General features: G+C 44.5%; 1 pseudogene; it reads left to right on the top strand.

The window, feature by feature from the left end:
* Positions 1-762: 762 nt before the first annotated feature.
* Positions 763-20,167, top strand: LOC127234308 (tubulin alpha-1B chain-like; annotated as a pseudogene).
* The last annotated feature ends 1,666 nt before the right edge of the window (positions 20,168-21,833 follow it).

Here is a 21,833-nt window from a genome sequence, read left to right on the forward strand (position 1 = left end):
GGTGTTGTTGCAGTGTGGACCTGGAATTTTGTCTGGGTAGGTAGCATTTTAAGCTTGAATAACTTAAACCCAACTGCAGTTAAAAGGAATGATTGTGAGTCTGAAAAGAAAAAAAAAAAAGCAAATCTCTGCATTCTCTCTCTGCCTATAGAGATCAGACGGTCAGACTTGCAAAGCTGATTGTCATAACTCCAGGCATGAGAAGCCGTCCTGGGATGGAGTGAGAACCAGCATAAAAAAGGAAGAAGGGAGGAGACTGGCAAAACTTGTTTGTTTTATTTTGCTTTTGGAGTCTAGGTCTCTATGTGGCCTTAACTGTTCTAGAACTCACTGTGTAGACCAGGCTGGCCTTGAACTCACAGAGATCCATCTACCTCTGCCTCCCAAGTGCTGGGACTAAAGGCATGTGCCGCCATCCTTGATTCACTGCAAAAGTTTTCAGCAAGCAGGTAGTGCTTTCCCCGACCCAGCACATCACAGGTTTCATATGTCACGTGTGATGTCACTTCACATTTGTTTGAGCATTTGGTCAAATTCAGCTTTAGAAATTTTAAAGATTAGTGCATGTTGTGTAATGTTGTTTCTGGTCCTTCATTTCCTAAGAGTTGTGCTGTTTGTTTCTGGGAAACTACTGCTCCGCCTTTATGTTACACTCAGGAGAAGAAAAAGTATCATAACACGTGGAATGCTTTGAAGATGAGTCTACCTCAGGCCATCTACTTGTTGTGGATCTTCAGTCCTTGTGCCCATTGTCTTGGAAACATGACGTTTGGGGGTCTTGAGCAGCTAGGTAAGAACTGATTCCTGAGTCTGTCCTCACTGCTGAGTATATCAGAGTTGCCAGTAGGCAAATCTAATAGGTGAGCTTCCCGGCCCACGGTTCCTGATGACCTTTCCACCTGCTGCTAGGCCTTTCCTGCTCCCCTTCTCCCCTCATATGCAGTCTTCATCTCGGGCTCCAGGCTCATTTGTCTATGTGGATTATCAAATGGGCATTCCAAACCTTTGGTTCCCTGCTATCCTTACAACAGTAACGACACTGTTTATCTCATCACTCAGCTAAAATTCTAGGCTTGGATGACTTGCCCTCAGCCCCCAAGTTGCCTCTCAGAGGAGTGTTTGAACTAAGCCCTCTTCAGGCCACCTTTACCACAGAAACCCTAGAACCATAAGCAGAGCTACATCTGATGCTAAAGCCTAGCCTGTGCCTCCTGCTTATCATTGTGCACAGTTGTTCTACAGGAAGGGCTGCTCTGGGACCCAGAGATCTGGAGGCCAGGAGGCCTTCCATCCTCTTCAGGGCACTGCTTGCTTTTCAAGGTGTCGTTAACATCCCCACTGTGCACTGCTCCCCAGCTGCCCTGTCCGGTGTGCTTGTACCTGAGCCATTCTTTCCCTGTCTCAAAAGTCCTTTGGAGCATTGATGTCCTTTCCTGACTATTATCCAAGGTCAGAGGGATCTTCCTTGATCTGTTTTCCCTGGGCAGTGACCCTCCTCTCCTCTTGGTGAAGTCTTTCTTAGATGTTTCCTAGTTCACCTGCTCCTGCCTGGAAGAGGAGAACTGGGAAGTGGAAAACCTAGACCTCCTTGATCACTAGGCATCTCCAGCCCTTGGACAGCACCTCACAAGGCATGCACATTGCCTGTCACTGGCCATCCAGCAGCACCTGCTGTGCCCCCCATATGCTCTTGTTCTGGGAGGTTTTCTGAGTGCAGGTGCCTAGATGCTCCTTCCGTTGTTTAAGCTTCATCTTCTCATGAGGAATGCATCCCCATGGCTGGACTCTCCCACCCAGGCTTCTCACTTGGCTTTCCTCTAGTCCTCCACACTCGTTTGCCACCACAGCTAATTGATTATTGGTTATCTTCCAAGAGCCAGGGAGTGTTCCAGGTACCTCTGTCATGCTTCTCCATGACTTGGTGGACACCAGGCTTTTTATGTGGGGAGGCTGAAACAGGTCCCTTCTTCCTGCTGCAGTCTCCAATACGGAAGGAGTGTCTGTAACAGGTGGGTTTATGGGAGGGAGCAGGTCTGGCCTAGAGTTGATGCTTTCAAAGACAAACTAAATTCAGAGAGGTTAATTGGCCAAAAGTCACAAAGCTACAGGGTCTAAGCTAGGACTCAAACCTTTGTTTTTCTAACTCGAGTACCCAGTTGTAGATAACAGAGGTTACTCTTGATATAATTAGTGAAAACGTTGCATTTTATGATTACCTTAAAAGTTGCAATCTCTTATGATTGTAAAGCAGCCCTAAGACTGCCAAGTTGTGTGTTTTGCTGCCTTAGCTCATTAGAGTCCATAGTAGTAAAAGTGATCATGTCAATTATTAGGTAAGAGATTTTATAGGCAAGACCTGAAGTTCTATAGCCTTAGCTTGGTGATTAATGTGTATCATTGCTGACTTAGTCTGGAATGAGGTTGGATACATCTGTTTTCAGTCTTCAGTTCAACTGTAGGTTAGGATGGCTTTCTGTGTTTAATGGAAATATTTTACAGATTTGGGGAGAGAATCAAATTGGGCAGTTTCTTATGACTCTGAAATTGTTCTATTTGCTCTTTCTTAAATGGCTTTTCTCACCAAGAGGTGGTGGTAGATACCTTACTCCCAGCACTGGGGAGGCAGAGGCAGGTGGATCTCTGTGAGTTCAAGGCCATCCTGGTCTCCAGAGTGAGTTCCAGGACAGCCAAGACTTTTCACAGAGAAACCCTGTCTCAAGAAACTCTCTCTCTCTCTCTCTCTCTCTCTCTCTCTCTCTCTCTCTCCCTCCCTCCCTCCCTCTCTCTCTCTCTCTCTTTCTCTCTCTCTCTCTCTCTCTCTCTCTCTCTCACACACACACACACACACACACACACAGAGCTTTCCTCCTTTTTCAGCTTGGCATTTTATGCATCTTGATACTAAATGTGGGAGTCTTATTTTACAGAGTTTTGATGACAGTCTTGCTCTGAGCCAGAAGCTCTCTTCCCAGCCTCTTCCTGAATAGGATTGTTTGCTGTGTTTGCTGATGCATGAGTCTTCTTGAAGATTGGGAGCCCTGGTTGAGTTGGATGTACAAGTTTCATGCTGTTTCCCAAACTAGCCACAGACAATAGTATGACCTTATGACCCCAAATGTTATGCAAGTTGTATCTTTTTTAGTTTCTTAGCTGGCTTTTATTGAATTTTGAAATGCTACTTTGTAAATTTCTACCCCAAGTCTGGCTCCTTGCCAGTTGACCTAGGGTGGGCCATTCTGCCTTGAACACTGTGAACCTTTTGTCCCCAAACCTCCTCCTATATCCAGAAATCTCACAGAGTCATTACTGTGCTTTCCATCTGCAGGCCAGTGATGTGTTGCATTAGTAAGCTAAATAGTTAAAGTGCTAAATTTATTTTTCCTTAGATAAGAATTATCTATTTCACTTATTTTTTTTTTTTTTTCTTATACTATCTCCTGTGTTGCCTTATTCTGAACAGGAGGATGAGCAGACAACTTTAAAAATGTTCAGAAGTGTAGCATTCTAAAAATACTTTGTATTACTACCATAGAGTTCGGAGGATGTGTTAGATGTTTCTTTAATGGCTCATAGTGATTTAAGCTGCCCTCTGTTACAGCCTTATGTAACTTCCTCCCAGTGTTAACTGATTTTCCTCCAGTAGAGTACCTCTGCATTGGTAGTCATGTCTCCAAAAGTACTGTTACTTACTGTGTTGCTTACAGACTCCTTGTAGGACTTAAGGAATGGAGTTGCTATCTTGTGAGGGTTGCAGGTGATCTGTGACCCACAACCAACCACACACTGAAACTCTTGGGCCAGATCCTGCTATATCAGCCAGTAAGGTGGGCACTCAGGAGATTCCAGGCCCAGGCAATGCCACGTTCACAGCCTTGCAGAAGGAGAGCACCACTCAGTGCCAGCCAAACTGCCCAAATTCTTGTCCACAGAACTAATAAGTAATTGTTTTAAACCATGACATCTATGGTAATTCTCTATGAAGCACTAGATAACACGGTGGCTACTTATTTTAAAATAAAAACTAGTTACATTGAAGATTCAGCCAGCACAATGTCAGCTATACTGTAAAGAATTATATGTAAAATCTAGTGATAATTCAACAGTGGTTGATCCTTCTATGGGTAAAATGTCCTCATCTGGGTTGTAGGTGGAACATGTATTTAGTATGTGAAAGGTCCTGAGTTCAGTCCTCAACACTAGAGCCAGATCAAAACAAAAACTTTGAAGAACTCTTCTGAACACTCAGTCTTTTAAAAAGATTTATACTTACTTTAAGGTCTGTAGGCATTCCAAGCTTACTAGATACCAAGAGCAGTCACAGGACACGCATAAGTGCCACTCATCTTTTGGCCAGGAAGGGTGAGATTGTGCAGACAGGAGATAAGTGTGGGTGAGCACACTCTGGCAGTCTGCTCCTCAGAGGCAGCCATTTCAGCTCCTGAAGCTGGAGGCTGTTCACCATCGGGCTGTTGAGGATAGTGGCACTGCTTTACTCCATTTACTGTTCCTGTAGCAGAACCCCTGAGACTGGATAAATTATAAAGAAAAATAGTTTATTTCTTATAGTTAGGAGCACTGAGAAGGGCAAAGTCATAGAACTACATCCAGGAAGGCCTTCTTGTTGAGAACCCTGCATAGTACCAAGGGAACATTGTAGTGAGGTAGTCCTTCTGTAGCACTGACCACGCCCATTGGGGGGTGGAGCGATGGGCGGAGGTGACCTGAGGAAGGAGGTCGGAGGGGGCCAGGAAGGCGCTCTCTTTCTGGCGTGACTCGGACAGGAGAGGATCGGGTTGAATTTCCTGGTGTTCATCTGTCTAGGTTGTAAGTTATTTCTCCCTGAATAAACATCTATTCGGCCTATTTGTTTATCCTGACCCTTATTTACCGCAATATCTGGTGTCAGAAGCGGAATTTACCTGGGTTTTGCCCTCACTCGGGTTTATCTTTTAGACAGGAATAGGGAATGGTGGGTAAAGGTATGGTTTAGATGGGATATAAGTAGATTAGCCTATTTCCTTGAGAATTTGAGTTTGAATGAGATAGTATTTTACAGCTTACATTGTTATGCATTCCTATGTGGTAAGCTATGTAAAATTAAGTTTATATTTTGTTATATTGTGTTAAATGTTTCCACTTATAATATTTATGCACATTATTTTTTACCATATTCTATGTATGTATACTTTTCTTGTGTTCAAGACATTTTGTATATTGATACAATTTGGGATATTTATCTTGCTGCCCTTTATAGTTCTACCTCTTGTCTTGACACTTATACTCTACCTCTATTTTAGGGATTTACATGTAGGTATATGTAAATAGTTATATTGTTTAAGTATTTGTTCCTGCTTTACTCAGGAAAGTTTTAATCAGTCTTTTTAGCTAAGTTCCCGAGTATTATAGATTATCTTCACTCACATTTCCTGTACCTATGAGATTAGTCAGATATAGATGCTTAATCTTCAATCCTTCATAGACATACAGAACATGGCATTTAAATGTTTTAATATTAGTACTCCTTTGACATGAGACACTGTTGCTCCTGACAGCACCGTACATTTTCCCGAAAATATGTTGGACACTGTTGTTGCTCCTGCTGGAGTTCAATCTCGCCTCAGCTAATGGCCTGTTGGGCATAGAATTGCCCCCACCTTGACCACTGATTTGGACATGCAGTCCTATGTACTTGCAGGAGACAAATATAAAAGACTGCTTGACCTTGCCAAGTCAGGGTAAGACAGCCATTCTATTTCCCTGCTGTTGTTGTGGTCTGTCAAGTTCTCTTGGCCTTAACCAAATCTGGGTGTACCAACGTCGCTGTGAGACCTAGGGTGACTGTTCAGGTGGCTTGCTGTTTCTGTCCTTGCTGCACCGTTTTGGAAGTTGTCCATCCGCATTTCCTGTCTACTCTAGTATTGTTATTTTCCTTCTCAGGTCTTGATGAGGTTGAAGATTAAACTATCACAACTATTATTCTCTCTTCCTAGTTAGATATATTAGGTACTAGACTTACGTTTTCCAGCTTAGGACAACTCTATTGTAAACTCCATTATGCCCTCACCCTAGGACTAGATATGTAGGTCATTTTGTTCTCGATTTTCCTTTTCTTAGAGCACACTTGTTATTCACTGTTTTGTATATAGTTTTGTATTAAGCCTAAATCTTTTCTTTAGACTAAAAGGGGAATTGTAGTGAGGTAGTCCTTCTGTAGCACTGACCACGCCCATTGGGGGGGTGGAGCGATGGGCGGAGGTGACCTGAGGAAGGAGGTCGGAGGGGGCCAGGAAGGCGCTCTCTTTCTGGCGTGACTCGGACAGGAGAGGATCGGGTTGAATTTCCTGGTGTTCATCTGTCTAGGTTGTAAGTTATTTCTCCCTGAATAAACATCTATTCGGCCTATTTGTTTATCCTGACCCTTATTTACCGCAATAGAACATCTCAGAGACAACCAAACTGGCATTCACGCACCCCTCTGGAGGTGATGCATTGACCCATTAACCTTAACTGGAAGGGCCATTAGTGAGGGCAGAGCCTAAGCACCTGTGGTAGCTTACATGTGATTGGCCCCCATAGTCTCATAGGGAGTAGCACTATTAGGAGGTGTGGTCTTGTTGGAGGAAGTGTGTCACAGTGGGGGCGGGCTTTGAGGTTTCCTATGCTCAGGATACTGCCCAGTGTCTCAGTCGACTTCCAGTTGTCTGCAAGATATTGGACTCCAGCACCACATCTGCCTGCACATTGCCATGCTCCCTGTCATGATGATAGTGGACTGAACCTCTGAATTGTAAGGGAGCCACCCAAATTAAGTGTTTTCCTTTATAAGAGTTGCTGTGATTATGGTGTCTGTTCACAGCAATGGAAATCCTAAGACAGTGCCTATCAATGTCCCTACTCAGATATTAGCTTTCAACGAAAAGTAGTCGGGAAGTAAAAGAAGAGGTAAGCCAGTGAAACTTTAATCTTTGGAATTTTTTTGGGGGGGACAGTTTCTCAGTATCCTCTGCCACCCATGTTGCTGGTAGGACTTTCTACTTTCCTCTCTCTTGGTCACTCAACCTCTGAAGTACTATAAAATCAGTTTTGTTGTTTATCTGAATTGACACAGTACCAACTGCCTTCTAAACATATTTATATTCATAAACAAGTGCCTTAATCAGAGAAGCTTCTCTGCAATCAACAGCCTTCCCCATGCTTTTTAATGTGTAAATCTTATGTTTCTTAAAGTTCCTAACAAAGTTGGCAATACTGTAAAGAAGGTTTTTCTCACCAAAATGCTTTCTTATTTAAGATTGTAAAACCTCTTCAGTTTTCTTTCTCTATACTTCCCATTTCTGCCTGGCCAACCTCCACCCATCGATTTTTCAAGGCCAGTTACTGTCCTGACAGAAATGAAGATACTCTAAAGAGTATCCTTCCCGTGGCTATCACATTATTGTAACTATAGAGCCTAAGACATTGGAATTTTCCTAGGAATTTCATGCTAGAAGGAAAAGGTGGGGAGCTTTATGCCAGTCGGGGTCAATTTGTGTCCTGAAAAGAAATATCATACAGTCAGATCACTCCAGGAGAGATGGGAGGCCAATGTCGACAGTTGGACTGGACACTAACATAGGTTGCTTAGCTATTGTGATGGATAATCTTTGTTACAGGTTACGTCTGGAATCAAGATAAACCCAAGCTGCTGTGCACACCTGTGAGGAATTTTCTTAAGTCAGGCTATTTAAATCTAAGAGACACACTATAAGCCTGGACCACATTTTCTGGTGGCGGGCCACATAAAAGGACATGGATGAAGGAAGCTTTGATTTTTACTTGCTTGCTGGTGAATTCATCTATCCTGTTCCTGTGGTCAGTATTAAAACTAACTTCTTTAAGATTCCAACGTAGAATGAAAAACAGCAGCCCTCCAGGAATCCTCATGGATTCCAGTGGCAGATTGGGATTGCAGAGATGATGGACCTTGTGTACTGAGTTAAGATTCCAACGTAGAATGAAAAACAGCAGCCCTCCAGGAATCCTCATGGATTCCAGTGGCAGATTGGGATTGCAGAGATGATGGACCTTGTGTACTGAGAAACTCCTGAATTCTTGGCCTTTCTGTAGCCAATAGTTTGATTGGATGGTCAGGGACTTGAAAAGAACATGGTTGGAAGACTAGTGAAAAGACATCTGGGGAAGAATTATGTGGGTAGATCTCTCCAAATGGGGAAGAATGTGAAGATGCTTGTGACCCATGTAAATGCCCATCAAAAGGTGACCAGTTGAGGAGGAGTTCAATAATCAAGTAGGTAGGACGGCTCATTCTATGGATAGTCAGCCTCTTTCCCCAGCCATCCCTCCCATTGCCCAATGGGCTCATGAACAAAGTGGCTATGGTGGCAGAGATGGATGCTATGCCTGGGCTTGATGACATGGACCTGCCACTCAACAAAACTGACCTAGCTACAGCTGCTGCTGAGTTCCAGATGTGACAGCAGCAGAGACCAATTCTGAGCCCCTGATGTGGCACCATTCTCTGGGATGACCAACCAGTGGACCTGGTGACCTGGTTGACTATGTTGGACTACTTCCTGTGGTGATTGATACACTGTTTATTTAATAAAGCCACTGGAAATCAATATGCAAAACTAGCTACAGTCACAGAGCCAGGAAGTAGCGAAACATACATTTAATCCCAGGACGTGGGAGACAGAGACAGACAGATCTCTGTTAGTTCAAGGCCACACTGAGCTACATAAAATTAATCCAGTCTAAAAGAGAAACAGCTCACACAAAGGAGATCTCAGCACTTGGGATCCCACATCTTTAATCCCAGGATTTGAGAGGTATAAAAGGAAGAAACAAAAAGTTTCATGAAAGAATTTGTCTCCAGCCACACTGAGGAGAGGCAGCAGTCTGGGATTACAGTCGGAGGCTTGGTGGAGACCATTGCACTCTGAGGAATCCTTTCTGAAGTAGATACCTATTCTGGTTATGGATTTGCCTTTCTCGAATGCAATGCTTCTGCCAAAACCTCCATCCGTGGTCTTATAGAACAGCTAATGTACTGTGACAGGGCTCCACACAGCACTGCTAACCAAGGGACTCACTTCACAGCAGAGAAAAGTGCAACAATGGGCCCATGCTTATAGAATCCGCTGGTCTTGATAGAACAGCGGAAAGGCCTTTTGAAGTGTTGGGGGAGGGCTCCTCAGGAGGCTGTGTGCTGTATATACGTTTAACCAGCATCTAACATATGGCACAGTTCTCCCATAGTGTCCATGTGTCCAGGAATCAGGGGTGGGAGAGGGACTGGTTCCATTTTCTGTCACCCTTAGTGACCCACTAGGAAAATTTTGCTTCCTAAAAAGCAAACTTAAGTTCTGTAGGTCTAGAAGCTTTGGTTTCCAGATGCCACACCAGTGTTCCTTGGACTAATGAGAACATGTCACTGGGGTAGTCTGTCTGGACTGTTCAAATGCAGCCTGTTGGTGATGATGTCTTTTGAAAGGCATTGGAAATGGCATCAACTGATAAAGTTCCAAGGTAGATTTCCTGAGACTGGAACATTTATTCTCAGAGTCACCTCCTAATATATAGTTATATAGTTTAAGAGATAAGAAATGTCTGAATGCACTCAGTATTTATGGGACTTGCCTGTATGTAGTTTGTCTGTACACAAGTTCCTGTACAGAGTACACTGCTAGGGAATATGGAGCTGATAAATACAGGTCACATGATAAGCCCATGGAGGCAGATTGGCAGCCCTAGGGTTGCTGTTTGGTCAACAATGGTGGTATCAAGCAGGGGTTCCAGGTGGTTCTTATTCCCTGCTGTCATTCATAGGCTCTCAAGTTAAAAGCAAGATTCCCCCAAAGGTAGGATGGAGTATCTGCATCACAGGTTTCCTGTTCACACCTTTCTGTCTCTTTCCAGGGAGACTATAGTGGGTGGGACTCATCCCACCAAAGCTGTCCCACATTGTAACCACCCTGTCACCAGTCAGAGCTGTCAGTCATGTGGCTTTGTGACCATGTCACTGGCATAATCAGCCAGATTAGGTGGTCACAAAGAAATCTGTGAATGAGGTGGTAATTGCATTAAATGGAAAAGAGAGTTAAAGAAAGGACTTCCCTTTTCCACCAGGGCCATGAAAGAAGTGACAGCTAATATTTTAAGGCTGGAACAAGATAATTGTAGTACCAGATCTTTGTATGTTCTCAGAAAAAAAAAAAATGCTGTGTGCTCATAATAAATATTCAAAGGCTCTTTTTGTGTCAAGAATACCAGATAACTATTTCTAGTGAGACCATATGCATTGGCCTTTTTGAGACATTCCAGTCCTAGCCTGTGGCTGTCAGAATGAGCTCAACTATGCAAGTCACTGAGGCCAGTATGCTAACCTGAGTAGGGCAGAACAGGGCCAGACTACTCTAGGACCTTGCAGGACACCCCGATTTCATAGGAGCAGAAAGCCTCACCAAACAAAAGGAACATGCTTGTTCGTGTGTGTGTGTGTGTGTGTGTGTGTGTGTGTGTGTGTGTGTGTGTGTGTGTCACTGCCAGTAAGCCTACTAAACCCATTTTTCTAGCAGTAAGTGTAAAACCACTCACAGAAAGATACCTCAGCTTTCAGAACTAAAATCTCTCCCTACTTCTGTCTCACTGATTAAATATCCAATTGTGCTTTCTATAACTGGGCCAATGGTCTCTCCTCAGCTGTGAATGACACATATCTACCCAGATGGGTTCTGTGTCACAGGCTATTCTCCTGGTACTGCAGGAGAAACTAGACCCACACAGCACCAAGGGTGCTTGATTTTGTGGATTTCTGTGAATGTCCTAATGGAACCTTTGAACACCTGACAGCTGACACACTCAAGAGTCTCTTCCATCACAGTCCTCAGCCCCTTGAGCCCCCCCCCCCTTATTTCAGAGCTGGAAACCTAAAGTTTCTGGTGGCTGAACTCATGCAAATGCCAAAACCACACACAGACTCAATGAGCCAGGGAGCCGGCTGTACAAACCCCTGGGAGTTTTATAGGCTTTTATTCTCTTCAGGTTTTACAGACAAAACCCCACAGGGGTCCCATTTAGGGTTTTGTGGCAGCTCCCAGACAGGAGGGGCAGCTTTTCCTGCTGACAGGCCCTCTGCACTAAGGAGATTCTGCTTGCTGTCCACTCTTGGGGTAGAAGAGCCAGAGCACATGGCTGTGCCCTGGGTGCCTGTCCATTCTCCCAGGGTTTATCAGTCCAGCTGGAACAACCCAGACTTTCTCACATGAAGTATCCCGGGACTCATCAGACCACAGAATACACCCCAGTGTCTCGCTTCAGTCAGGCAGTACAGATGAGCTATAGAAAAGCAGATGAAAACCCCAAACGAACAACCACCCTCAGGGAATGGCTCCTCCTCTACAGCATGCCCAGCTCCCAATCTGAGGTGTGAGAGGCTGTTTCACTCGGAAGCCAGCAGGCTTCGCTTGGAGTCGGTCACACTGCAGATTCCCATGGCAGGGAGTCAGCCACACCTGGGTATCTTGCTTTTTCCAAGGCACCAAAGCCCATCAGACTCACAGGTAAGGAGGGGAGACAAGCCAAGGCTGGGGAACTAAAGAGGACAAGAACAGTGGTTAAGGAGACAGTTTCCAAGTGGGGACGGAGGACCAGTGTCAGTGTGTCCTGGTCTGCTTTCTGTCCTGGGATAAAACACTTTGACCAAAAGCAACTTGGGGAGGAAAGAGTTTATCTGACTTTGTGGTTACACAGAGACTTTGTGTGACACAGAGACACAGAGACCAGTGACACAGAGGAACATTGCTTGTGGGCTTGCTGCCTTTCTTCTAGAGCCTAGGTCTACCCACCTAGAGCTGGCATGGCCCACCATGGGCTGGGTCCTTTGCTGTCAATCAATCAATGACAGTCATGAAAATGCTCATAATCACCAGTCAATCTGATGGAGGCAGGGCCTTAATTGAGAGTATCTCTTCCTGGGTGAATCTAGTTTGTGTCAAGTTGTCAGAAATTAAGCAGTACAGGGCAGAAGGCAGAGAGGGTGCACCTTTGTGGACCTGTTTAGTTTTATGAATGACTGACCTGTTCACTCCTTCCCAGAATTGAAAAAATACCATTTCTTCCTCACCCCACGCTCATTTACTTTTTGAAAAGGGACTAGAAGCCGGTGGTGGTGACGCATGCCTTTAATCCCAGCACTTGGGAGGCAGAGGCAGGTGGATCTCTGTGGGTTCGAGATCAGCCTGGTCTACAAGAGCTAGTTCCAGGACAGCCTCCAAAGCCACGGAGAAATCCTGTCTCAAAAAATGAAAAAGAATAAAAAAAAGGGGGGGGAGATAAGAAGATTACTCTCCTCTATTGGTTGCATTTCAGCTATAAGCACAACATTTTGACCTTCCTGCAGTTGCTGCACAGGTAAGGCAAGGCGTGACCAAGATAAAAAAATGTTTCGCTAAGCTTGGCTAGTTTGGGATGCTGCAGAGGCTGTGCTGGCCCTGGGGCACTTTGTGTTTGGAACTCTGCCACCATGCTGGCTTTCAATCTGGCCTGAAGCAGAGGCTCTCTGAGGAGGGAAAAGGGGAAGAAGGGAGGGGAGGGCCATGCACATGGACTCCAGCCTCCAGAAGGTATGGTGTCTAGTGATGGTGGCTGGCTTGTGCTAGAGGTTCCAGGCTCTCAAAGGGCAGAGTAACTGTAATGGAACTACTAAAGAACTGCAATAAAACCTGAATGTGGGTTTCAAGGTCTCAGAGGTATGTGATGTGAATAACAAGGTCATTGATTCTCAGCCTTAGCAGTTAGACAAACACACCTTCAAACAACAGAGGCACACACACACACACACACACACACACACACACACACACACACATCACATATGCACAAACTCACATATAAAATTTTTTTGGTTTTCATTCTGCTTTATCATTTAAAAGTAGCTTTCTTAGCATATTATATTTAGGAATAATTTTTAAAGGCAGTGATGTTAAAATAATTACCAAGACTTGAAATTGAATAGAATCTGGAGGGGGGAGTCAATGACTTATTTTATTCATTATGTGTCTTCAGGGCCATCTGTGCCCCAGATACTAAACCATTTCCTCACATTGATTTAATTATTTGTCACAGCTGAAAATATGAAGACACAGTGTAAAACAGTGACATTTCCTTTGTTCCTTTCTTTCCCATGTAAGCCAAGCCTGCTGACTTTCATTTACTTAAGACTGGATTGTAACCACTGGGTTAAGTATTGTTGCTTGAATTTGGACTAGCTCTGGGTTTGTCTCCTTCAAAGATCATGAGATTCTGGCTAGATAGCTGGCTCAGTGTTTAAGAGTGCTTGCTGCTCTTCGGAAGACCTCAGTTCAGTTCCCAGTACCTGAGGGGTCAGGCAGCTTCCAACCACCTGTAACTCCAGCTTCAGGAGAATCTGATACCCTCTTGTGGCCTCAGCACTTACATGTCACCACACATGCACAGGCATGCACACACACACACACACACACACACACACACACACACTTAAAAGTTTCTAAGATTATTTAATGATGACAAATGTTAGCAAGGATGTGGGGAAAAGGAAACGTATTCATTGTTGGTGGGAATACACACTGGTACAATTACTATGGAAGTTGATGTGGAGGATTCTTAGAAAACTGAGAAACCTATATCACTCCTAGGCACATGCTCAAAGGACTCTATATCTTACTACAGAGCTGCTTGTTCATCCATGTTCCTTGCAGCTCTATTTATAGTAGATAGAAAACGGAGTCAGGTTAGATGTCCATCAACTGATTATAAAAATGTCCTAGAAATATACAACAGAATTTTATTAAACTATCAAGCAAAACAAAATTTTCAGGAAAATTGATGGAACTGGAAAAATTGTACAAAGTGAGGAAATCCAGGCCTAGGAAGGCAGTTTCTTCCTTTCTTCCTTCCTTTCTCCCTTCCTCCCTCCCTTCCTTCCTTGCTTTCTTCAGGGTTTCTCTGTGGAGCCCTGGCTATCCTGGCTGGCCTCAAACTCATAGAGATCCACTTGCCTCTGTCTCCAGAGTGCTGGGATTAAAGGTGTTTGTCATCACTGCCCAGTTAATCTGTTCTTTTTTATATGTGAGTCCTAGCTTCAAATTAATAGATTTTCATATTTAAATTGGAGTGGAGAGGCTAGGTGCACTGGCTGGTTTTGTGTGTCAACTTGACACAAGCTGGAGTCATCAGAGAGGAAGGAGCCTCAGCTGAGGAAATGCCTCCATGAGATCCAGCTGTAAGGCATGCTCTCAATTAGTGATCAAAGGGATAGGGCCCAGCCCGAGGTGGGTGGGGCCATCCCTGGGCTGGTGGTCCTGTGTTCTTTAAGAAAGAAGGCTGTGCAACCTAGGAAGCAGCATCCCTCCATGGCCTCTGCATCAGCTTCTGCCTCCAGGTTCTTGCCCTGTTTGGATTCCTGTTTTGACTTCCTTCAGTGATGAACAGCAATATGGAAGTGTAAGCAGAATAAACTCTTTCCTCAACTTGATTTTTGGTCATGTTTCTGTAACAGCAGTAGAAACCCTAACTAAGACACCCATACACGAGGAAGGAAAGGAGAAAAAAGGGGAGGCCATAGGTGGGGAAGTAGGGGGCTGGAAAACAGGGGAAATAAAGGTAGGGCCAGAGGAAATACCAGGCATGGAACATTTGAGTGAGTTTGGAGTAGGAGGATGGGGGGAAGTGTGGAGGAACAGAGGAGGGTGCATGAAAAAGCCCAAGAACTAATTTATAGACTGAAACATAATTTAAATGGAAATAACAGTAAGAAGAGTTTGAAATGGCAGTGTCCTCCAGTGGTGGGTAGTGTGACTCCCAGAAGGCATTGGCTTTTGAATAAAAACCCCAGTGACAGGTGCAGTGTAGCAGGGTTTCTTCAACCACCAGCCCCCAGATCCTGACACAGAGACTTACTGTTAACTATGAAAGCTCGGCCTTAGCTTAGGCTTGCTGTCATGCAGTTCTTGGCTTTTACCTCTCCTTCTGCATGCCATACTTCCTCTGCACCCAGCTTCTTCTGCCTTTCTTCTTCCATGAGATTTCTCTGTCTCCAGAAATCCCACCTAATCTCTTCCTGCCTGGCTATTGGCCAATCAGCTCTTTATTGAACCAATCACAGTGACACATCATACAGTGTAAAGGAATATCCTGCAACAGGGCAGGATACCTCCTTATAAGTTGTTAGCCAGAGAGATCCCGGTGGCCTCCAAAACAACACAGGGTATTGGCATCTCTCTTAATTGACCATGAAAAACTAAATAGCAAGACTCTACTACTGAAGATACCACACCACAGGACACAGATAAATCAAGTTGGAACTGAACTGGAGATGCCTTTTCTGCTTAGTTGTTTTCATAGTTCCTGACGGTGCTACTCAGAGTGCTGTTATAAATAACATTTGATTCTGACTGCAAGATAAAAATACAAAAGAAGTGTAACGATAAAAGTAGGCTTGTTGGTGGGTTTCTTTTTTTCTTTTTAACTACTGTATGTGTATGGGTGTTTTGCTTGCATGTATGTCTTTGAATCCTGTGTGTCTGTATCCAAGGAGGCCAGAAGAGCATTTCGGATCCCTTGGAGCTGATGTTTGACGGTTGTGAGTCTCCCATGTGTGGGCCAGGTCCCGAGTCCTCTAGAAGACCATTTAGTGCCCTTTACCAGAGTGATCTCTCTCTACCCCTTCTCTCAGTATGAGACTTCCACAATGCACATAGTGGTCTCTTAGATGTTATTCTGAAGTTTTCCTGGGTTTTCTTTGCTTCATTCATTTTTGTTATGGTTGCTACTAAATAATTCTAAATGGCTTATTGGCTACTTCTTTTCTTCTGTTGATTGTCTGTGCTCCTGAAATCCTCACTGTGATGGGAAGACTTCACTTTAGTTATAGTATTCAGTGGCTTAAGAATTCCTATTTCCTTCTTATTTTTGGTACTCTCTGTCTACAAGTTAATAATCTCACTTTATTTTTCCATCATTTTATTTAGTTACTCATCTGTTTTCTCTTGCACATTATGTTTCTTTAAAGTAGACATTTTGAACTATCAAGTACTTCATAGGCCTGTGTGGTTAGGGTCTAGGAGCTAACTGGTTCCTTTAATTCAGCTATGTATATGTCTTTCTGTTACTTCCTGGGTCTTGTTTCTTGCTTTGCCTCTTGCTTTGGGAAGCCAGCCATCTCTCACAGCTCTGAAGAGCAAGGAAAGGACATTACTGACCAGCTTAGCTGGAAATGCTAGGTGTCTCTTCAGGGTGCTGAGTTATCCCTGGGTTTATGGTATAGTTTTTCTGCCCGAGTTTTACAGGTTTTAGGAGCATGTGATCTCTTGCTCCCTCTAGTGTCTACTTTGTGGTGCTACAGGTCTTTTGGGATAGAAAACTGTTCTGTGTCCTCCAAGTGTCCACAGTACAGACAGTCCCCCATTTACAAAAGTTTGAATGAAAAGGTCTTTACTAAGGTCTGAAAATGCTAGGCACTCTCTAAACCATTGAACTGCGGCCTTTTCTCAGGGAAGTGACATACAGTCAGGTGTTGTGGAATGTTAGTTGAAGATGTGTTACATTTGTTTATGCTGTGGAACTTTTGTTTAATGACGCAAAGACATGTTGCATTCTCTTATGTTGCATCTGTTCACCTCTGTGAAGCTGTGTTACTTTGCCTGTCTGAAACACCTTATTGGTCTAATAAAAAGCTGAAGGGAGGGCCAATAGCAAGGAAGGAGATAGGCGGGGCTTTCCAGGGAGAGGATACATAGGAGGAGAAATCTGTGAAAAGATCAGAGATACAGAAAAGGAGGAGAGGAGGAGATCAGGAGCCAGCCACCCAGCCTCACAGCCAAACACAGAATAAGAATAAAAAAAAAAAAAAAAAAGATATACAGAAATAGAGAAAGGTAAAAGCTCAGAGACAAAAGGTAGACAGGATAATTTAAGAAAAGCTGGTCACAGATAAGCCAACCTAAGGCCCAGCATTTATACATAGTAATAAGAATTGGTTTAATTTAGCCAGGTGGCGGCGGCACATGCCTTTAATCCCACTTGGGAGGCAAAGACAGGCTGTGTGAGTTTGGGGCCATCCTGGTCTACAATACTACACAGAAAAAGGAAAAAATAATTTGTGTAATTTATGTGGGAGCTGGGTGGTGGGCCCCCAAAGAGCCAAATATTAAAAACAAAATCAACTACAGTCTGACACTAGTGACACTGGGCATGGCAGAGAGAGTTGCATGAATTGCATCCCCCTGCCATTCATCAGCTGTGTGATAACAGCAATAAGTAACCAGTACTCTGTAACATCCTGCCTAGTGAAGCTGTGCTGTTTGGTAGGTTAGAAGTACTGGGCGAAGGTGATGGTTAATGCTGATTGCCAACTTGTCAGAATCTGGAATCACCCATTAGACAAGCCTCCAGGCACTCCACTGAGGCACAGCCTCTGGTTATGTCTATGAGGGATGATACCGGTTACATTAATTGATGTGGGATGAACCACAGTAAAAGTGTGACACCATTCCCTGGGCTTGGATCCTGGCTTCCATCAAAAGATGGTGGGTGATGTATGACAGATTCCAGCTCCTGCTACCTTGGCTTCCCCAACACGACAGACTCTATGTTGAGCTGTGGGATGCGCCTTTCTTCTGCACTTGCTCTTGTCAGAGTACTTTTTCATCAGCAACAGAAAAATAACTTAGGCAGTGGACTTTCAAGTTATCATTGTAACTGTTCTGGACCTTGTAGCCTTATCAATTGGGGCTTCTTATTCTCTGTTGATGAATAGATTTTGAAGATGGATTGAGGGTCCGTCTTGGCAGAGGTGTCTGCTGCACAAACCTGATGTGTACTAGGCTGTTTCCTTTTGGGTCAGCAAACAGCTCCCAAATCCTGACATGGAGACTTCTTACTTTGAATTCTCATCCTAGCTTAGGCTTGTTTCTGCCTGGCTCTTTTAACTTCACCTGTTTCTTCTTCTTCTCTCCATCTTACTTTTCACTGCTTCTCTATGTCTGTCTGATGGCTCCTGGCTTCTGGCCCCGGGTGTCTCCATCTCCCTTGTTCTCTTCTCTCATTCTTCTCTGGAGCCTAGATTTCTCCTATTTATTCTCTCTGCTTGCCAGCTCCACCTAACCTCTCTGCCTAGCTATTCACCATTCAGCTTTTTATCAGGTGCCTTAAGCAAGCAAGATGAAACAGATGCAATAGTCTTTACACAATTAAATGCACATCCTTACATCATGAAACAAACGCACCACAAACAAATGTAACACACCTTTACACTGTTAAAGTAATATTCTCAGCATAATACTCAGTTAAAGTAATATTCTCAGCATAAACAAATGTAACACACCTTTACACAATTAAAGTAATATTCTCAGCATAAACAAATGTAACACACCTGTACAGTTAAAGTACTATTCTGCAGCATAGACAAATGTAACACACCTTTGCCTAGTTAAAATAATATTCCATAACACTGACAGCTTGAGTTCAATCTACAGAACCCACATAGAGGCAGAAGGAAAAAATTGACTCGCAAAGTTGTTTCAAAATGCCATAAGTACATTGTGGCACATGTTCACCCTACTCTGTCACACAACAATAATAGCTAAATAAAAAATTAGGCTGGGCAGTGGTGGCACATACCTTTAATCCCAGCACTGGGGAGGCAGAGGCAGGAGGTGGAACTCTGTGAATTCGAGACCAGCCTAGTCTACAGAGCTAGTTCCAGGACAGGCTCCAAAGCTACACAGGAAACACTGTCTCAAAAAACAAAACAAAACAACAACAACAAAAAAATAGCCTTTCTTTGTGTTATTTATCTGGACTCTTAGCTTGTTGGGGATGGTAACTAGAGCTATGTAACTGCTCCTAACCTATAGTGTGAATGCATCTCCAATCACATTGGCCAGACAGGTGTCCAGACTGAATGACTGCTGGGAGCTCTGGAACATGGTATTCAGTCTGATGGCCAGATGCCCAGTGAGAAGACCATACTGGGAGGGGATGATCCTTTAACACCTTCAGTGAGACAGATGCTGGCAAGCATGTGTCAAGGGCAGTGTTTATAGGCCTGTAACCCACTGTTATTGGTGAAGCTCATACTGGAATTCACTGCTAGGTCTTCCATCCTGATCAGCTCATCACAGGCAAGGAAGATGCAGCCAATAACTATGCCCGTGGGCCACTATACCATTGGCAAGGAGATAATTAATCTTGTCTTTGACTGAATTCACAAGCTGGCTGAGGAGTGCACGGTCTTCAGGGCTTCTTGGATTCCCACAGCTTTGGTTGGGGAACTGGCTCTGGGTTCACCTCCCTGCTGATGGAGAAGCTCTCTGTTGGTTAGGAAAGAAATCCAAGCTGGAGTCCACCACTTACCTGGTCCCATTAGTCATTAAGTCCTCCACCTTGGAGCACGCGATTGTGTCTTTGTGGTAGACAGTGAGGCCATCTATGACATCTTTCATAGAAACCTCGATACTGAGTGCCCATCCTACACTAATCTTAACTGCCTTGTTAGCCGGATTGTGTCTCCCCTCACTGCTTCCCTCAGATGTTATGGGTCCCTGAATGTTGTTCTGACAGAATTCCAGGCTAGCCTGGTGCTCTGCCTCCATATCTACTCGCTGAGAAAGCATACCATGAGCACCTTTCTGTAGCAGAGATCACCAATACCTGCTTTGAGCCCACCAACCAGCTGTTCAAATGTGACCCTTGCCATGGTAAATACATGGTTTGCTGTCTGCTGTACCGTGGTGATGTTGGTTCCCAAAGATGTCAATGCTACCATCAAGACTAGGCACAGCATCCAGTTTGTGGACTGGTGCCCCACTGGCTTCAAGGTTGGCATTAACTTCTAGACTCCCACTGTGGTACCTGGTGGAGACCTGGTCAAGGTACCTGGTGGGTACCTGGTGGAGAGCTGTGTGCATGCTGAGCAACACCACAGCTGTTGCTGAGGCCTGGGCTTGCCTTGACCACAGTGTGACCTGATATATGCCAAACGTGCCTTTGTGTACTAGTATGTGGGTGAGGCCATGGAGGAAAGGGATTTCTCTGAAGACCATGAGGACATGGCTGTCCTAGTGAAGGATGAAGATGAGGTTGTGTGGATTCTGAAGGGGAGAGTGAGGAAGGTGAGGAGTACTAATCCATCCCTTTGAGCCCCTGTAGCATGTCAAACTCCCAGAACTTCAACTTCAACATTAGCTGACAGGCACTGATGCTTCTAATTATGTTAATTTTTTTTCTGTGACCATGTTGTTCCATTCAGTGTGTACCTGTAAGGTTTTTTTCCCATGGTGTCCCAAAGTGTTGGGCGGTGATGGCGCATGCCTTTAATCCCAGCACTCAGGAGGCAGAGGCAGGAAGATCTCTGTGAGCTAGAGGTCAGCTTGGTCTACAGAGCAAGTTCCAGGACAGCCAGGACTGTTACAAAGACAAATCCTGCCAGGAAAAAAAAAAAAAAAAATTAAGAACAAAACAAAAAACAAGCAGCCAGGAGGAAGCTCAAGCACCATTTTATTAGAAAAGAGGTAAATTTCAATAGTTGCTGAGAACAGGGGTTGGAGAAGACAGAGAGAGACCTGAGTTTGAGATGCTTCTGGGAGCAGCTACGTGGGGTAGGGAGTGTCTTAAAAAAAGCATGAGAATGCCCGGGTTGTCGGGGCAGGTCTGTGTTCGGATGCTGACTGGTGTCTGAAAAGGTGATAAAAAGAGGCAAGGGTTTCTGTTCCTGAGCCAGAAGCCAGGAACCAGTCGGCAGCTTGGACTGAAGAGTACGTTTTGCCCAATAGTTGATCACACGGTGAACCCCGAGATCGCCTGGTTTACTGGAAAACCCTGTTTGTAGTTGTGGTGTGGGTCAGCTCTAGAACACACCATTAATCCAAGAGCTTCCTGATTATTGTAAAAAGGATAAAATAAAAATAACATTTGTAGATCAAGAGGCGGAGCAAACAACCAGTAGACTGGAAGTAACCATAAAAAGTGAGGGGAAATCGGAGGTCTGGGAGAAAGATGCACAGGAAGTAGAAGGGAGGGAAATCCGATTGGAGGAGGTTTTGTTTCAAATAGCAACAGTGGAGGGCAAAGGTCAGCTGGGTGTTTTCTCCGCCGATTTTCTCCCCAGCATCTGGCTCCCAATTATTGCTAAAATAGAAGCACAGAGACTTAGTTAAAAGACATCATTTGGCTCTTACTATGGAGGCGGCTGAGGCAGCGGTGGTGGGACAAGAAAGCTCCCCTGGGCTTCGGCCTCAGCAGCAAGGTGGTGGCAGGCGCAGGTGGAGCCCTTGTGCAGCAGATGAAGCAAGGAATTTCTAGACAAGCTGGAGTTTTATCCAAGGTAGAAAGCAAGGCCCTCAGGAAGAATAAAGCCCTGTGGAGCTCATGAGTGCGAACCTCCCCAAGATTGAGTCATCTTTCATTGTCTTTACAATAGCCGCGTGTGCCACAGTGGCAGGTTTTGAACTCTCTTCTCCAAAGGGTTACAGAGAACATAACTGAACCACAGATGGTTCCTGGAGTATAGACTGTTGATGAGGTAAAACTGTGGTCATGGTTGGCAAGATGGCTCGGCAGCTAACCGGTTTTGTTATTGTGCCTGAAGTCTTGAAGGTAAGACCCTACCATTTTTTTTTTTTTTTTGGATGGGCCAGCGGCCCTCAATTGGTCCCTCAATGCTGTTACTTAGGGCTTCCTGGCACAGTAGCTGCAGATGGGGTCAGAAGGGAGAGGAGTTGGATTTAAAGACACAAAGAGTAGGCTCAGCTAGTGATGCCTGGTTGGGAACAGCAAGGGACAGAAGCCACCTC

The sequence above is a fragment of the Phodopus roborovskii genome, unplaced genomic scaffold (genome assembly GCF_943737965.1).
Source record: "Phodopus roborovskii unplaced genomic scaffold, PHOROB, whole genome shotgun sequence".
Lineage (NCBI taxonomy): Eukaryota > Metazoa > Chordata > Mammalia > Rodentia > Cricetidae > Phodopus > Phodopus roborovskii.